Raw genomic sequence first — 16,032 nt, 5'->3', positions numbered from 1 at the left:
TATACATGTAAATACATAGTTTTCAATAAACTGTCTACTTCCTTTCTCTGTAAAGAGAAAAATCTCTTGATCAGTTCAATGACCACTTCTGCTTCATTATTATCACAGTCAAAGGTGTCTTTTTTTAATGATCAAAAAAGTGCTCAAAAATATTTACTGTTATTATTTACTATTGTCCTTTATGACCCTCAACTTTTAAGTTGGTTCAACACACTGAAATAATAACACAAAAAAGAAACCAAAAACAAACGAAACAATAACAGTAAATATCTAGTATTAGAAAACGTGGCCAGTCTCCTGAGTTTCAGCAAATCTCAAGGACCCCTTTGTATTAAAAATTATTGAGAATCCTTGGGGGCTTTTACTTATGTGGTTTATATTTATCAATATTTACTGTATTAGAATTAAAACAGATCTATTAAAATATTTATTAATTAATCTAAAGTGACAAAACAGCACGTGTTAGCCTAAGTGATATTTTTTTGCCTAAGTAATATTTTTTATGAAAAACAACTATATTTTCCAGAAATACATCCTAAGATCGATTCATTATTTCTCGTTTTGGTCTAGCCCTTTGCATTCTCACATCAGCTTCTGCATTTGATTTGTTACAATGTCACTTGTCATGTAGTTTCTGGAAAGCTTAATTATATACTCACGAGAGAGTGAAAGAGCCAAATAATATTTCATTATTATTATTTAAAAATAATTTTGATTTCTACGATACCATCAAAGGATCTCAAGGACTCCCCACCCAGCCCTGTGCCCTCGAGGGCTCACTTTGAGAACCATGTCTATGCTTTAAGGGAACTTTAGCCTGAACTCATGATCGCTGGGAACGGTCATTTCAAACCGTCATCAATTTAAGAATCCGAGGTATGTTCCTTTACTGTCATGATAACAGAGATGGAGAATGAGGCATCTTCACAAGCCTGCTTCAGACAGAGCACCCAGGAGACCACTGCACCCAAGCAGGCCAGTGCCTCAGCTGGGCAGCTTCGTGTACCCAGGGGAAGAGCAGGGAAATGCTGTCAGGTCAGAAGTCTGCACTAGCAAGGAGGCAACTGAAAATTCTTTGGGACACTGGCCCACGCTGTCCACACTCTCCCTACCATGAGACTGTTGGAACCAAAGCATGGACATGCCACGTCCAGTGAGAGGGGCATCCAGGACAGCAGGACATGGGCGTGGCTGGGGGAAGCGCCGCCCCCTTCCCCGGAGGTCTGCTCTGCAAATGAGCTGTCACTACTGAAAGCTGAACTCCTCACCACGTTCAGTTTGTGACCAATTTGTTACTTGATAAATAAAATATTCATATCCAGTAAAGCTTTTTGAATTTTCTCTTGACAGAAACAATAGCCATAGGAAACTGATAGGTTTCCTTAGAATACTGTCAAGAAACTATGCAATCCTGAGTTGAAGGGATGTAATCAATTATTTTCCAACCTTTTCCTTTTCAGATGACTTAAATGATACACAGAGAATAGACACAATGTGTTCCTAGACACAGGCGCTTAGTAGTGAGTCAGGTGGCCTGACTCCTAATCTAATGCTTTGGGCATCAGAGCAGCTGTCTGGTGGCTGTTGATCACCTGCAGTGCCCACATGCATCGAAAAAGGCCTTGAACATGATGAGTAAAAATTATGCTGACATCTTTATCTAATCATTAACAAAAAGATCGACAGAATTTCCAACTCCTTCCCTGAACATTATTAAACTAGGACACGAAACACTGCACAGAAATAGTTGGGGGCAGAGTGGAAAAGAGAGTCAGAATGTGACACAGTGAGGGAGAGAGACAGGTCAACTGGGAAATACTCAGTAAACACATAAGCTTTGAAATTATTAACATAAAAGAGAAAAAGTACTTCTGAGTAGCTTACGTTAGAGAATATAGCTAAAATTGACTCAGGATTATGCCTCTCATTTCTTCAGATATTTCAAAAATGCACTCATATAAGTGGAAAACAAAAAGACAGCACATATAAAACATAAATGTTAAGGCCAAACATTTAAAACATAAGAAAAATATTACAAAAAAATTATCGCGTTTGCTAATATTAGCCATAAGTTCCTGCATTGGTACAGAATACCTCAATTCAGAAGGTGAATCGTGGACATTAAATAATTACTTATAAAAACATCTTTTAGGTTATAGCTAAGACCGAATACGCAAAGCTCAGAATCTCATTGGAAAAAGATGGAGTTCCCATTATTGGAGCTGATACGATATCTTTCGAAGTAGAAGATACCTTCCTACTCTCCAAAGTTTTAACTCCATAAGCTGTGCTAGGAGACAACGTGTGTCTCCTTAGAGGATGGAGTTAGCTCACTGTAACAAACATGAAAATCATATTTGAAGACATAATTTTATTGGATATGTAAATAATGATTACAGTACATTAATCAGAAGAAATAATTACCTATGGGAATGACCTTATTTTATGTTAGAGGACAATTTGCCTCATTTGTCAATAGAAAAACTCATTATAATTGTACCTAACTTTGCTAAAATCCTACATTAAATTAGCACTAGAGCCATATATGAAATTCCAACCTACCAAGAGCCAGTCAAACTCAATTATATTTTGTAATGTCATGATTCATTAATTGCTGCATTTTATCCTCACTGTTTTCTAAAAATATGCTTAATGATGATGCAAAAATTTCAAAAAGCCTATATTACAAACACATAATTTCCAAAATGTGACCTCTTTGCTCAAGTTGTTCCTGTATTTCACAGGCATATGGATTGATGTAAAGCAGAAACACACAAATGCACGTATAAGAACTGTGGATGCGATTTCTACTCTCAAAAAGTAGAAATCATTCTTTAGTAAGATTCCTTGTAAACTTATACTTTTTAAAGAGCTGAACATTTTGTCACAATAGATTACAAACAACAATATGACTTTAAAAAATAGTAAAGTTGTCAAAATAGAATAAGGAATAACTTTTGATGCTCAAAACATATTCACAAAAGCTAATAGAGCATACGGGACCATATGGTCCTCAGCAGTTTTTTCTTCATCTATAGTAGATATGTTCCAGAAACAGAAAGCTGTACCATACATATCACAGGAAAGTATTTTATTGCTAGTGGCAGTATAGTCAAAAGTTTTGAAACTCTGCTCGTTATGTGAAGAAAGAACTTAACAAGCCTGCATGAAATACTGTATCTCTTCTAACTAACTCCCCTTTCTGGATTTACTGAGTTTAATGAATCATTTAACAAAAACAGCCTAACTACCCAGGCATGTAAAAGTCAGATTCATTCATCACCAGAAAGTCTTGACCATGGGGATGATGCAGGAATGTTTTACGAATTGGAATGAGAAGTCAACCATTTCTTGCAAGCTGAGTCACCCACAGTCCAAGCATTGTTAAGGATTACATACTAAAATGTCTCTGTCTTTTAGTTTTTAAACTTTTTTTTCTCTTCAGTCTTAGTTTTATGCCAGAAGAAAAAAAAGTCCTGTCATTTGGTAGCAAATATTCCTGAAATCTAGAGTCACTACCTCCCTATTTCTTAGCTGGGCTGAGAATGTTGGTTGTAGCTACCAAGAATTAGCAGCTCTACAAATACGTTTGAATGAGTAAATGACTGTATAAGGAAAAAAAAATAGAGAGTGTTAAATAAAATGGATATTGATTTCAGTGAGTTGGGAGACTCTAAATTTCTCTGACCACTCCGCAAACGTGTCAGGTAGCATCGTTTATGAATAATGGGATGGTTACCAAGTCCTTTTCCTGGCCAGAGCCCTTTCCCAACGTGATTCGCTCTTGGAAGTTGAACTGTTCCCTGGGGAAAGACAGAGCACAACTCCTTTCTCTGCAGGCGCTCAGAGGGACATGGTAGTAGGACTGAAGCTCCAGGAGGACCGTTAGCGGGGGAAAGGAGAGGTCACACAGATCACGCTTCCCCGTCACAGATGCCTGTCTCAGAAAATGAAAACGCAGAAAACAAAGTGGATCCAGTCTTCATTTCGCAAACATGAGACACCAGAAAAGTGGAGTTGTAGTCTTATTGCTGACGGTTGCTGTCCAGGTCACTCTAGAAAAGGCAATTCATCTCTTTGGGATTCATTTCCTTTGTCTCTAAATTGGGATATTAATTTTGACATCTGAGGGGTTGTTTGAGAATGAAATGAAATTTTATTTCTGAAGTCAACTTGAAAATACTTAGGTGCTATACAAATCTAAGTTATTAAAGTTTTCCAGATATGAAATGAGTCGAAACTGACAGCTGAAGGAGGTGGAAATGGGTATTGCATATTTATGTTAAAGCTAGGAATTTCTATAGCCAGAAGGGCAAGTCAGAAGTCTTAAAAAGAATGCTCATAAGTGAAGTTCCAGGATGGTTCGAAATGACATTTCTGCCTGACAGCTACAGTGGGACTCACCCAGCGATTCGTCGGGGAAAGGCTTATCTTGGTTTCACCTCTAAAGATGACTAAAGAATTAAGTAAGAAAAAAAAATACAGAAACACAGTCAATGATTATATCCCTCCTGCTTCTTCTCCTGACTCAGAGATTAGGGGTCTGTACCAGCCTGTACTTGAGGCATCCGTCCCTTTCAATCCATGGACACTTACTGCATTTGGATGCAGTCCACAGTGCCTCCAATTTACGCCTCTTCGTCCACACGCTCGCCATGGACAACTGCCATATTGCTATATGAGGACAAGTACTACAAAACAAACAAAACTTGGGGAAAATGGGAACAAAAGCAGGAATTTGGAAATTAATGGAAACACAATACTTTCAGGGTTTAGTATCCATGAGTAACCAAATAAACCTTGGGTAGAAACAAACTGAAGTCTAGGAACAGACGCACAGGGCACTGACTTGCTAAGTGCACAGGGGGAACAGTGGCCCCCTTCTTTCCTTCTGTGCTCCCTACACCTTTTTTTCTACTTTCTTTCCTTCTTCTTTTCTCTTACCTTCTAGTTTAAGACGCCAGATTGATCACATGTGAGTATCTCTTCTCATCTCCAAAATATTTCACGTGGAAATTACATGAAGTTATTAGTTATTTTTACATAAATTCTTAATATGGAGAAGCTGAAGACCATGAGGTGATAGGTAGTTTTATGCATATCTGGAATTTGAAAAACAAATGGAGGGAGATAAAAATTGACGAAACTGTTTGGAGGACATACATGCCAAAGAATTCACAGAGAGGGCTGCTGCTCTGAGAGGCTGAGGAATCAGAAAATGCTGAGTACTAAGTTTACATATTGGAGAGAGGAATAGAAAGCTTATCTAAGAAGCAGGATACCCCACTTCTTCACAAAGGACTTAGCAAGTGGACTTCTGCCGCCCTGGGCAAGAACTGGAAAATCCTTCTTTCAAGAAATAATGCTTATGGAGAAATACACAAATCATTCCTATATGAGTGAACACTAATAAATACTCCTTTCCCCAAATCTTCACCCAAAAGGACAGCCCATAAATCAATAAGCCTGACAATAAGTCAACCGCACATTGCCTCGTTCTTAGCAATGAATGGGTGAAGAAGGATCTCCGGCCATTTGAGGAAAGCCTGTAACATGAAAGAAACATATCCCCTCACAAAAAAAAAAAAAAAAAAAAAAAACAAAAAAAAAAAAGAATAAAAAAGAGAGATTAAAAACTCAAAGGAAACACAAATGAGTCAAAGAAAATAAGTTTAATAACAAACCCAAACCAACAAAACATCTAATTAGTATCTCAGCGGAACTTAATGTCTATGTCACAAGACAAGAGGCTGAGAAAGAAGCGGCTCTGGATATTAAAAATATAATTGCCATCATGAATTAAGAAGACAGACTTCTTGGAAACTGAAAATATGATTGCTAGCTAAATAATTCAATTTAAGAGTTGAAAAAATAAAATTGTGACGATAGCTCAGAAATGTGACTATAAAGGGATGAGGAGAAAAGGAAACGAATAATTTTGGAAGAGAAAAACAACCGTGCATGAAGACAAAGATAACGATAGCACACTACGTGGACGTAAGTAGATAATTTGCACAGGTATGTATAAAGACACACCCTCTTTATCAACTTTTAAAACCAAATACAAAGCACAAAGAGCATAAAAAAGATGGCTTATGACACTGATGTGTCAACATCAAAAGAAATAATGAGAAAAAATACGTGATAAGCAAAATTAAGACAAGAGCCACCTAGAGAAAAGATAGATATAGGTATACAGCTATAAACAAATTCCTATCTAGCTACAGGATAAAAATAAATAAATAAAAGGCAGCTCATTAGGAAAAGAAATGTACGAAAGATCTGAACAAGGAAGTCACAGACGAGAGATTACAAAGATCAATAGCATACGGGAACTTCTCAGCTGTAATGTACGGGAATCTAAGAGACTCCAGAGCATATTTATGTGTCTGTGAGAGGACCAGCTCCTTCCAACTGAAAAGCTCCAAGGAAAGGAAGGTTCGGGACGGGCAGGGTAGCTGGGTGGCTGGGGGCGTAGACTGTGGGAAAGTTCCTTTCTTCTTTCTGTCCCCTGTCACAGCATCCATGCCTGCAGATTTTAGAAACGTCTTAGAAAACGTGCTAACATTTAAATAGTAAAGACAAATTTCAACAAGAAAAAGTCTGAGTGGGAAGTTCGGCTCACACAGTGCTGTATCTAAGTTCCCATGAAGTCTTAATGAATATAAGTTGCAAAATGTAATAACATGCTCATTTGCTTAACTTAATGAATATAAATAAAGAAAACCTTCTAGTGCCGTGACATCTCATGAAGATACTGACTTAATGCATGGAAAAATCTGACAAAGAGGATGTTCAGACCCCATGGGTCAGCCACAGAAATGATTCATATACCCTTTTCTACAGTTTTTAAGTTCCTGATAGTGGTAAATAGATGTCCCTTGCAGTTTGCTCGGTTGTACAATAGATGGCTAGTCGTCTTGCAACATAATTTAGGTAAAAAAAAAAAAAAAGAAAGAAAGAAAAAAGAAAAGAAAGAAAGACGAAAAACGACATTGTGGAATCCTGAATTCTTAATTGTTAGATAATTTTGTGCACATTAGTTAAATTCTCTGAACATCAGTTTTTGCCCTTGTAAAATGATGATTAATGATGTCTACTTTTTTGTTTGTTTGTACGTTTCCTTAATGTGAATTAGCATTTATATTTAAGTTCCTGGGGTGTACTCTCTGTCATTATTTATTATACTAGGTAACTGCTAACAACATAATTTCAGGAGTTTATCTACTATTATTTCATGCTAGACATTCAATTATTAACTCAGAAGACGATCAAAAAAATAGGAATGTCTTGGAGCTATTTAAAGAAAAAAATATGCTGGATCTCAATGAGCAAAAGCTAAAATTAGTAAATATTGAAGTGAGAGTAGTATCCAGATCATATATTAACCTGAAAGCAAAGGTAAAGCATTGAACTTGATGAGATGGCAAACCACGATGGAATTTTGAACACAGGAATGATATGCACTTATACACGTTTTAGCATAAATTCTCTGGCTACTCTATGGAAATTAAGTTCAGAAGCTAGCCCGTTAGGAAACTTTTGAAATAGTCCAAATAAGAAATGATGGAATAGTGGGCTTGAAGGTGGGGGTGGGTATGCTGAGGACCAGTCAATGTGCATATAACAAATGGGACCAGAACTCAGCAAACTCACCTTTATCTTTAATCCACCAGTCCATCATTTCTCATTTGCTTATGTATTCAATGTAGGAGGCAAGAAAACCAACTAAATCAAATATCACATTAAGATCATTGTTATGTATAATTGAAATATTGGATTCCCATTGTCTGAGAAGTGGGAAATCCAGAGTTCATTTTGGGGTATGTTTCTGTGAAAGATGCTTAGAGGTGGATTAAAAAGAAAAAAACAAAAATCACCGATGCTTACAATATCTTCCCCTCAGCTGTATCTCCTGTCTCTTTTGCTAAATCCAACTTGACCAACGATGGCTGCACAGTGACATCCCACCTTGTTGCCCGCGCTCATCCCATTCCATGACAGACAAAGGCAGTTTCGCAAACATTTCAAGAACTCAAAGAGAACAGTTCTCAGAATAAAGCTGAACTCTGACCGTTCTTTCCAATTCTAGGAGACCTGTAAGCCTCTCACATCCCTATTCTCATGCTGCCACGTGTTTACGAAGGTTTCCAGCCAATGGCTTTGGCTGTTCTCTCCCCGCCCTGAGAGGTTTGGGTCATGCCAGACACCCTGTTGCCCAGGTTGGGATGGGTCAGTGAGGACGGGGCCTGGAAGCAAGGCCGCTGTCCCCTCTTGGGGACTTGCATGGCTAGACAACCAGGAGAGCTCAGATTCTACCTGGAAATTGACCTTTGTGTTAGAGTGTGTTACCGTGTCTTACACCTGTATCACTATGGTTATTCCTGCAGATAGTGACTTACATGCACGAGACAAAGATGCATCACTGCTTGTGACTGGGGATGGGTGACTCTCACATTGTTTGTTTCCACTGCTAGGATGATTGTAGACCACAAGGCCGGGGCCCTCTGTCTGACTACTGTTTGTGCCGGTGTTAACAGCACAAACACGGACACTGAATGAGTGTCACCACGTTAGTCCGCTGGCACTGCTACAATGAAATGCCACAGATTGGGTGGCGTTCATGGCAGAATTTGTTTTCTCATAGTTCTGGAGGCTGGGAGACCCAAGATCAAGGTGTCATTAGCTTAGGTGTCATTCTGAAGTCACTTTTCTTGCCTATGGTGGCCACTGTCCCACTGTGCGCTCACCTGGCTTCTTCCCTGGGCATGCATTGGTCGGAGAGAGCGCTAGAAAGCTCTCTGGTATCTCTTCGTATAAGAGACACTAATTCTGTGGATCAGGGTCCTGCTCTTAGAACCCTGTTGAACCTCCTTGAAGCTTAATTACTTCCTAAATACAGTTACACTGGGTGTAGGGCTTCAACATAAGAATTTGGAAGGACACACACATTCAGTCCATAACACTCCTTGAGGACAATTTAGAACTACAATAATCATTTAAAGATCTTTTGACATAAAAAAAAAAAAAAAAATTGTTCATTCAGAGGAGATTTTCTTCCCTGTTTAAAAGAGACCCTGTAAAAGAGAGATCACCTCACTTCACCAGCAGTAATAAATCTTTGTTTAGATGTGGGCAAACCCAATATTTGTTTGCATTGAGCGTGTTTGTGCCCGTGTGTGTGTGTATGAAAACAGGTTTCCTGCACTTAATCTTTCTTTCCTCCATGCAGAGGGAATATAATTTGATTTTCCAATGATAATTTAATACTTGGTTGGAGTCGGCTCTCACTTACTTCTCCCGTTACTTTCTGTTTTTCTTCGTCTCCCACTCCTTACCCTCTAGGGAAATTTTGGAGACTTACTGATCAAAATTTTGTTCTCTGTCATTATGTGTATACCCTAAGAATGTCAAGCTGAGACAATCAGAAGTTCAAAAAAGAAGCAAAAAACAATAAAGTACATTTATTTTGCTTAAAAAATTCGAGCAATGTAAAAACAAAACAAAACAAGATCAACGAAAACAAGTGTCAACTGAGAAATGCAATCTAGTTATAATCTTGCTCACTACTTATACGATAGGAAGCTCTTGGGTTCAAATAGAAATAGAACAACTATAAAGATGAATTTAAAAGTATTTAGATTTTATTTTATAAATTTGTAGTTTCATAAATCATATTAGAAAATTATACGAGGTCGTGTAATACTACTGGAAAAAAAAACGCATGACTCCTTGGACTAACTAGAATGAGAAAACAATAAAGATCTTGGGAACACTATATAACTTCTACATCTTATTAAATAAAATTAATATCAACATAGGACTCTAGTTTTTAAAATAAGAGGGTTAGATTTCTCATGCTTTCATCTTTCTAAATGTCTTCCATTGATTTTAAGACTCAATTGGTTTCACGAATGTTTTAGATTTTAAATATTGCCAAGTTCACAAGTTCCTCAAAACACGCTCACTTCTGACACTAATTGTAAGCTTGGGGGGTTCCCCAAGGCCACTCTTAGTTTCATTCATTAGAAAGAATCCCAGAAATCACAAAAGTCATTATTTTCAGGGTTATGGATTTTTATGGCAAAAAGATACAAGTTAAAATGAACCACAGTAAGATGCCCTTAAGGCGTGGTCCAGAGGTCACCAGGCACAAGTTTCCACTGAGTGGAATGTGAGTGAAATCATATTCTCCCCTAGAAACAACATGTGATAAACACATGGAGCACTGCCTCCCCAGGAAGCTGACCCAAGCCTTGGGGTCCAGAATTTTCACTGGAGTTTGGTCCTGGGCTTCCGTGAACGAGCAGCGTGATAAAATCTCTCACCCTCCCACTCTATCTCACCTGGGACGTGAACGTCCCTCGTCCAGTGTGTCCACGAAGAACATGCTCCCTGCAGGCTCATGACTGAGCAGCTGTTTTGGTGAGCAGGCTGACCGTCCTGGTCCTGCAGTGATGTTCAAGTGACCCCCAAATTTACTTAGTAATGCCACATTTACATACTTTATTACAATGTAGTTATAATTGTCCTTTTTTATTATTGTTGTTAATCTCCTACTGTTCTTATTTTATAAATCAAACTTTAACATAGGTATGCATTTACAGGGAAAAAAGCACATATAGGGTTCAGTGCTACCTGAGACTTGAGGCATCCACTGAGGGGCATTGGAATGCGTCTCCCACAGATCAGGAGACACTACCGTAAAGGTTGTTTCTTCAAGGGTTTACTGTTGTGGATTCTTATAGTGATAAAAAAGGACTTAATATGTTCAGTGAAGTTATATTTCCTGATTCTTATTAAATTTAAAATCTTAATTTAATTTTAACTTAAATTTTAAAATCTTCAGCTATGTGGACAATATCAAAAGAGGGAAAAAATTACAAATTTTGATCACTAATGCTAGCTTAAGGGACCTTTATTCTTACAAGTTTTAAAATGAGAAAATGCTTTTGGATAATTATATATAATCATATATACATATATTATATATACAGAAGCGAGCATATACACACACATAATTTAAATATATATACATCTGTATATGCATATTTATATGTAAATGTATATATATTTAAATTATGTGTGTGTATATGCTCGCTTCTGTATATATTTGTGTATATGTATACATGTATGTATGTATGTATACATATATGATATATGCACTGTAAAACATATAACAAAATATGTTGCAGTTCAACAAGATGGGAAATTTTATATAAAATATTCATTGATATATTTCACATGTTCATGAACTTAATTGTATTTTTATGTTAAATATAAAAGTCTGATTTTATAATCTATATAGATGTTTATATATTTGTGCATATTAAACACACGTGTAATAATATATTAATACTATATCCATATGAATAATGAAAACAAATATAAAAATGAAATAAAGTTATTAAAATTGTGGGCCAAAATATTGGTTCAATGTTAATGATTCATTACATTCATAAGGAGAAAAGTTTATACAGCTTTTATTTCAAAATATTACTGGATAATATACAAAAAAGATAAATTGAATTTTTCCTATGAAATGACCAAAATTACTTTTGCCTTAAAAAGAAAAAAAAATTGTTATTCTTTGAAAAGGCTGTGTTCTGAATAATCACTGTTCCATATTGCTGTGGTTTTCCAATTATTTCCTATATTACATTAAAAATATAATTTATGCTCATGTATATTATACTTATAACTGTACCCTCTGCCAGTTCTTGATTTTACCTTTTCCAAATTCAGAATTCAAATTTAGAAGAAAAATAACTATAAGACTATTTTTAAAATTTCTATCAGATAACATAATGATTCTCCCCTTTACCTTAAAAATAGAAGGGTAGTAAAAACAGTATGTCATATATTCCAATTCTTAATTAACTGATAACTACTGTGAAAACTCTTTTTTTTTTTTCTGAGAGTTATCAAAGTTAATTCTCAAAGGGAGAAAACAATGTGATCAACCAGAGTTTAGTTTTCATAGTTTCACTATGTATAAATAAAATTTATTTGTATAAATGACTTCAATGATTGCTTATGTAACATTTCTCAAGTTAAAGAAAAATACTCGCATTCATCACAGAGGCTGGTAAATAGCTCTATCTATTAATATTTGTTCCTAGATTTTAATGTACTTCTCTATCAGGGACAATCAGTGGCAAATACAGAGTGCGTCATGATATAGACCGAAAGGCCATGGAAATTTACCAATGGTCTCACTGTTTACGAGGTGTTTTTATTCCTAATCATGAATGACAATCTTATTAATCAATCATGTGCCGCCGTCCCCTAGGGAGCATTTCATTCTCTTCCATTAGCTGGTGCCGGTACCATAGTTCATCAGCCAGAATGTTCAAAGAAAAATTGGCTGCAGGCTTAAATTGACATCAGCAATTTGACTCAAAATTGTTGAGGATGTTTCTGGCAGGTTGAAAAACGACTGCCTTCCCACTATCTCTACTATCATTTTTTTTTTTTTAAGACTATGTATTTCCAGGTGGGGACATACCAACAACTAACCCAGTTTCAGAGGGACCCATTCTATAGAAACTATAAAGAATGTTGTAAGATACCATTTACTATCCAGAAACTCAATTGTCCTTATTATTCTCAGTCATCAAAGGAAATTGAAAAAAACAAATATTACCCCTAAATTTAAAGTTTACATAATTCGTTGAACGATTACTATAGAAATTTTATGTAGTATACCCAAGTCTATAATCAGTTCTGGGTTTGCTGACAGGGACAACGACAAGAGTGTTCTTGGACCTCGTTGGAAGAGACTTCATCGGCACTCGTAACCATGGTTACCAGAATCGCGAAAGCTCCCAGGCCCCAATCATCATCTCATGTCTCAGTTAGAAGTCATCGTATACATGTGTCCATTTCTTGTACCTCCATACTAAAGGAAGATAGAAAACAGAATCTCTCAGGATTCTTTAGAAGCAGACAGATCGTAAAGGAGACAGCTTTCCAAAGAACCTTGATGAAGCAACGCACGGAAACGGCTCGCCAGGATCCCTGGTCTGAGACATCGAACGCCTCTCCCTGACACACCTTGCATGTCTCATTCTGTTTGTTCATTTTCTAGTTCTTTTATTCCCCTCTTTTTGGTTAAAATTCCAGATTACTATGATTTAGTAAGGATTAAAGCCTTTAAAATTTTTCCTCTTTAATTCTAATGCTTTCACTTCTCAGGGGCCAATCTTTGCTGTTTTGAAAATACCTCACTGATAAGATGCAGAATGAGACGCGAAAGAAAGAAATCTTGACAACCTGGACCGTCTGCCACATTGTGGGTACTTTGAATCAGAGAATCCAGATGGAAGATGGAAGGCGAGTTGATAATTAGAACCAGATAAAATAGTGGAATCAATGGACAGCCTTTCACAGACAATGACACTACTTCTGATACTCCAACACTTTGCAGTCTGCTCAGAACCTTCAGTGATGCTTCATAGCCATGCCCCGGACAGATGGTTACAGCGGGGAGAAAACCCCAGTCATACAAAGAGCTGCTAAACGCACTCAAGACTCACCAGGCTCCAAAAGTCATGATGGCACTAATGGAAATCTCAAGTAGAGGTGACAACTTGCCTTAGACAACTGGCCTACGCATGCCGTCTTTTGAGTTAATGCTGGTCAACGTAAAGAACTGAAAACGTTGCACTGAGCTTTAGAATAATTTAGCTTCAACTCTTCCTTGCTTCTCCTTTTGCTAAATCCAAATTGACCAACCAATAAACAGCTACTTAACTAGGGCCTCCATCTTGCTGTCTCTGCACCTTATGCCATGAATAACATAATTTCTGTTTCCCCATAGTTTCCAAGAATTAGAATAGTAAATGAGTCTTGGAATAAAACTGAATCGTGACTAAGTTCCCTCAACCCTATCTTATAAAACCTTTAACCTACTTGCTCCCTCAAAATAGTCATCTTTAACTGTTCTCATGTCGCAAGGTTTTAATAGAAGCTCGAGGTGATGGCTTTTCTTTGGTCTTTCTCCTTTTACATTCAATTTGAGATATCCGTCTACTAAGTATTCCCTAGTATGGGAAATATATGAGGTTATAAGATTTTTTTCCCACTGTCCCTAAGCTAAGGAACACTTCAGAAATAACACTGGACACAGTGGTAAGTCCTTCCACTGCATGTTCAATAAAGACTCAGACAAAAGGCTCCAGACTGACCCCAGGGGCAAGAGAGGGCAAGCCGGTGTGACAGCTGTAGTGCGTGATCTGGTGCACGAGCTCGTGTCCCCCTTCTGAACGCAGCACGTCATCTCCCTGCTGACCAGTGGCACCGGCTCCGAACCCTTGTACCTCTGCCATCTCCTGGGGGACTGATCCTGTTCCCAGGAAGCAGTCTCGCCAAGAGTTCCATGTCTCCCTGGTATTCCCCTGCACCCAGCAGCATGGTGACAAAGGCCCAGGCTGAGACCTGTACCTGCTGCTCCTTTGTGTCCTGTATTCTTGGCTTTCATTACTTATCTTGCTTATTATCCATAAAAATTCATAAAACTTCTTGACGTCCGTATCCACCAAAGGGTTTTGGAGAGGGGGTCACGCCCAAACTCTCTGGGTACCGGTGGCCTTTGGGCGATTTGGTCAGAGCCTCTCTTTGCCACATCTCACGTCCTCCCTGCTCATGTCAATACATATTCGACCATGAGAAATAATAAATAGATACTGAGCTACAGTGGATTTTAAGCAATGAGCACTTTAGAGATTTTGAAACAATGCAAATCGTGTAAAATAAAATCAGAGCTCTTAATTGGTATTAGAACTCACCAGTCTCTGTGATTACAAAGACCTAATGATCAGTATGAATCTATATTGACCATACGGACAGCATTTCGACTGCAGAGAACCTCCCTAAGTATGCAGTAGCAGAGTCATGGGAAATTTCTAAAGAGCGAGGCCATCAGGGCTTGTCTCAATTTTTAATGTTTACAGGGGGAAGAAAAAAATTAACTGAAACCATATTTTGAATTCACTAAGATAAATGACCTATTTTTTTTCCCAAATCGAATTAGGCAAATTTACAACATCTGTCATATGTTTACATTTTGCATATCATACTGTGAAAATAAAGAGGCATTGTAAGGCGGTAGTATTGAATGGGATGCACCAACAATAAAAACAGGGACTTAGAAAAATAAAAGATGCATAAATTTCAACAGGCAAACAAAAATAACTCAGGAAAAAAAGGCGAAGTGATGTCTTTATGATGACAGCTTGCACTTAGGGTTTGAATAAGTGAGGAGAAAAATTCAAGTTCATGAATATAAGGCATCTCAATGTGGAACTAGAAAAATTAACACGAGTTACGAAGAATGTACGTATCAGAAAAATGGAATAAATGTTACTTATTAAGGACAGGAGGATTAATGCAATAAGAGTGGCAGAGAGCGGAATATACATTTTCTCCTGGTCTTAGACGATAGAACGATAGAGGCGTAACAGGAAAAAGTAAGGATTGAATTGTGAAAGTGATGGTCACAATCAATGTCAATGGGCAGCCTACCGTTTTCAACGTCAGCTCTATAAGAGTAATAACGATTCTAAGAATGATACTCAGTGAAGAGGTTTATACCAATGTTTGCTTTCAGTGTTGAGGCCATGGAGATGGCCAAGTCCCTTAATACAAGTGTATTCCTTCTTCTTTTTATTTTTTGCGCCTACAGCACCTGGTCTTCCTAGGTGGTCTCCCATCCAAGTACTAACCAGGCCCAACCCTGCTGAGCTTCCAAGATCAGACAGGATCAGGCACGTTCAGGGTGGCATGGCTGTAGATTATTCCTTCTTTTTAAAATTCCAAGACTTAATGCATTGCCGTAATGTCAAGAATGGTAGGTATTCAATAAATATTTTCTGAATAAAGGAGCGGGTGTAATGAATGAAAAAAATACATTAAATATTGGAAATGCCATCCTACTTTAATCTTACTAGTTAAAATTATAAATTAGGACCCTGCATTTATAGAATATTTACCTCATTATGGTTAAGAGTTTTAGGCAGAAGTGTAAAATTC

The 16,032-nt window shown here is 37.4% G+C and overlaps 1 pseudogene; it reads right to left on the bottom strand.

Annotated features, from left to right (window-relative positions):
• Positions 1-15,676: 15,676 nt before the first annotated feature.
• LOC112481353 lies at positions 15,677-15,795 on the bottom strand (annotated as a pseudogene).
• Positions 15,796-16,032: the final 237 nt, after the last annotated feature.

The sequence above is a fragment of the Pteropus alecto genome, unplaced genomic scaffold (assembly GCF_000325575.1).
Source record: "Pteropus alecto unplaced genomic scaffold, ASM32557v1 scaffold14, whole genome shotgun sequence".
In the NCBI taxonomy this organism is placed as follows: Eukaryota; Metazoa; Chordata; class Mammalia; order Chiroptera; family Pteropodidae; genus Pteropus; species Pteropus alecto.
This window is presented reverse-complemented; position numbering and strand designations above follow the sequence as displayed.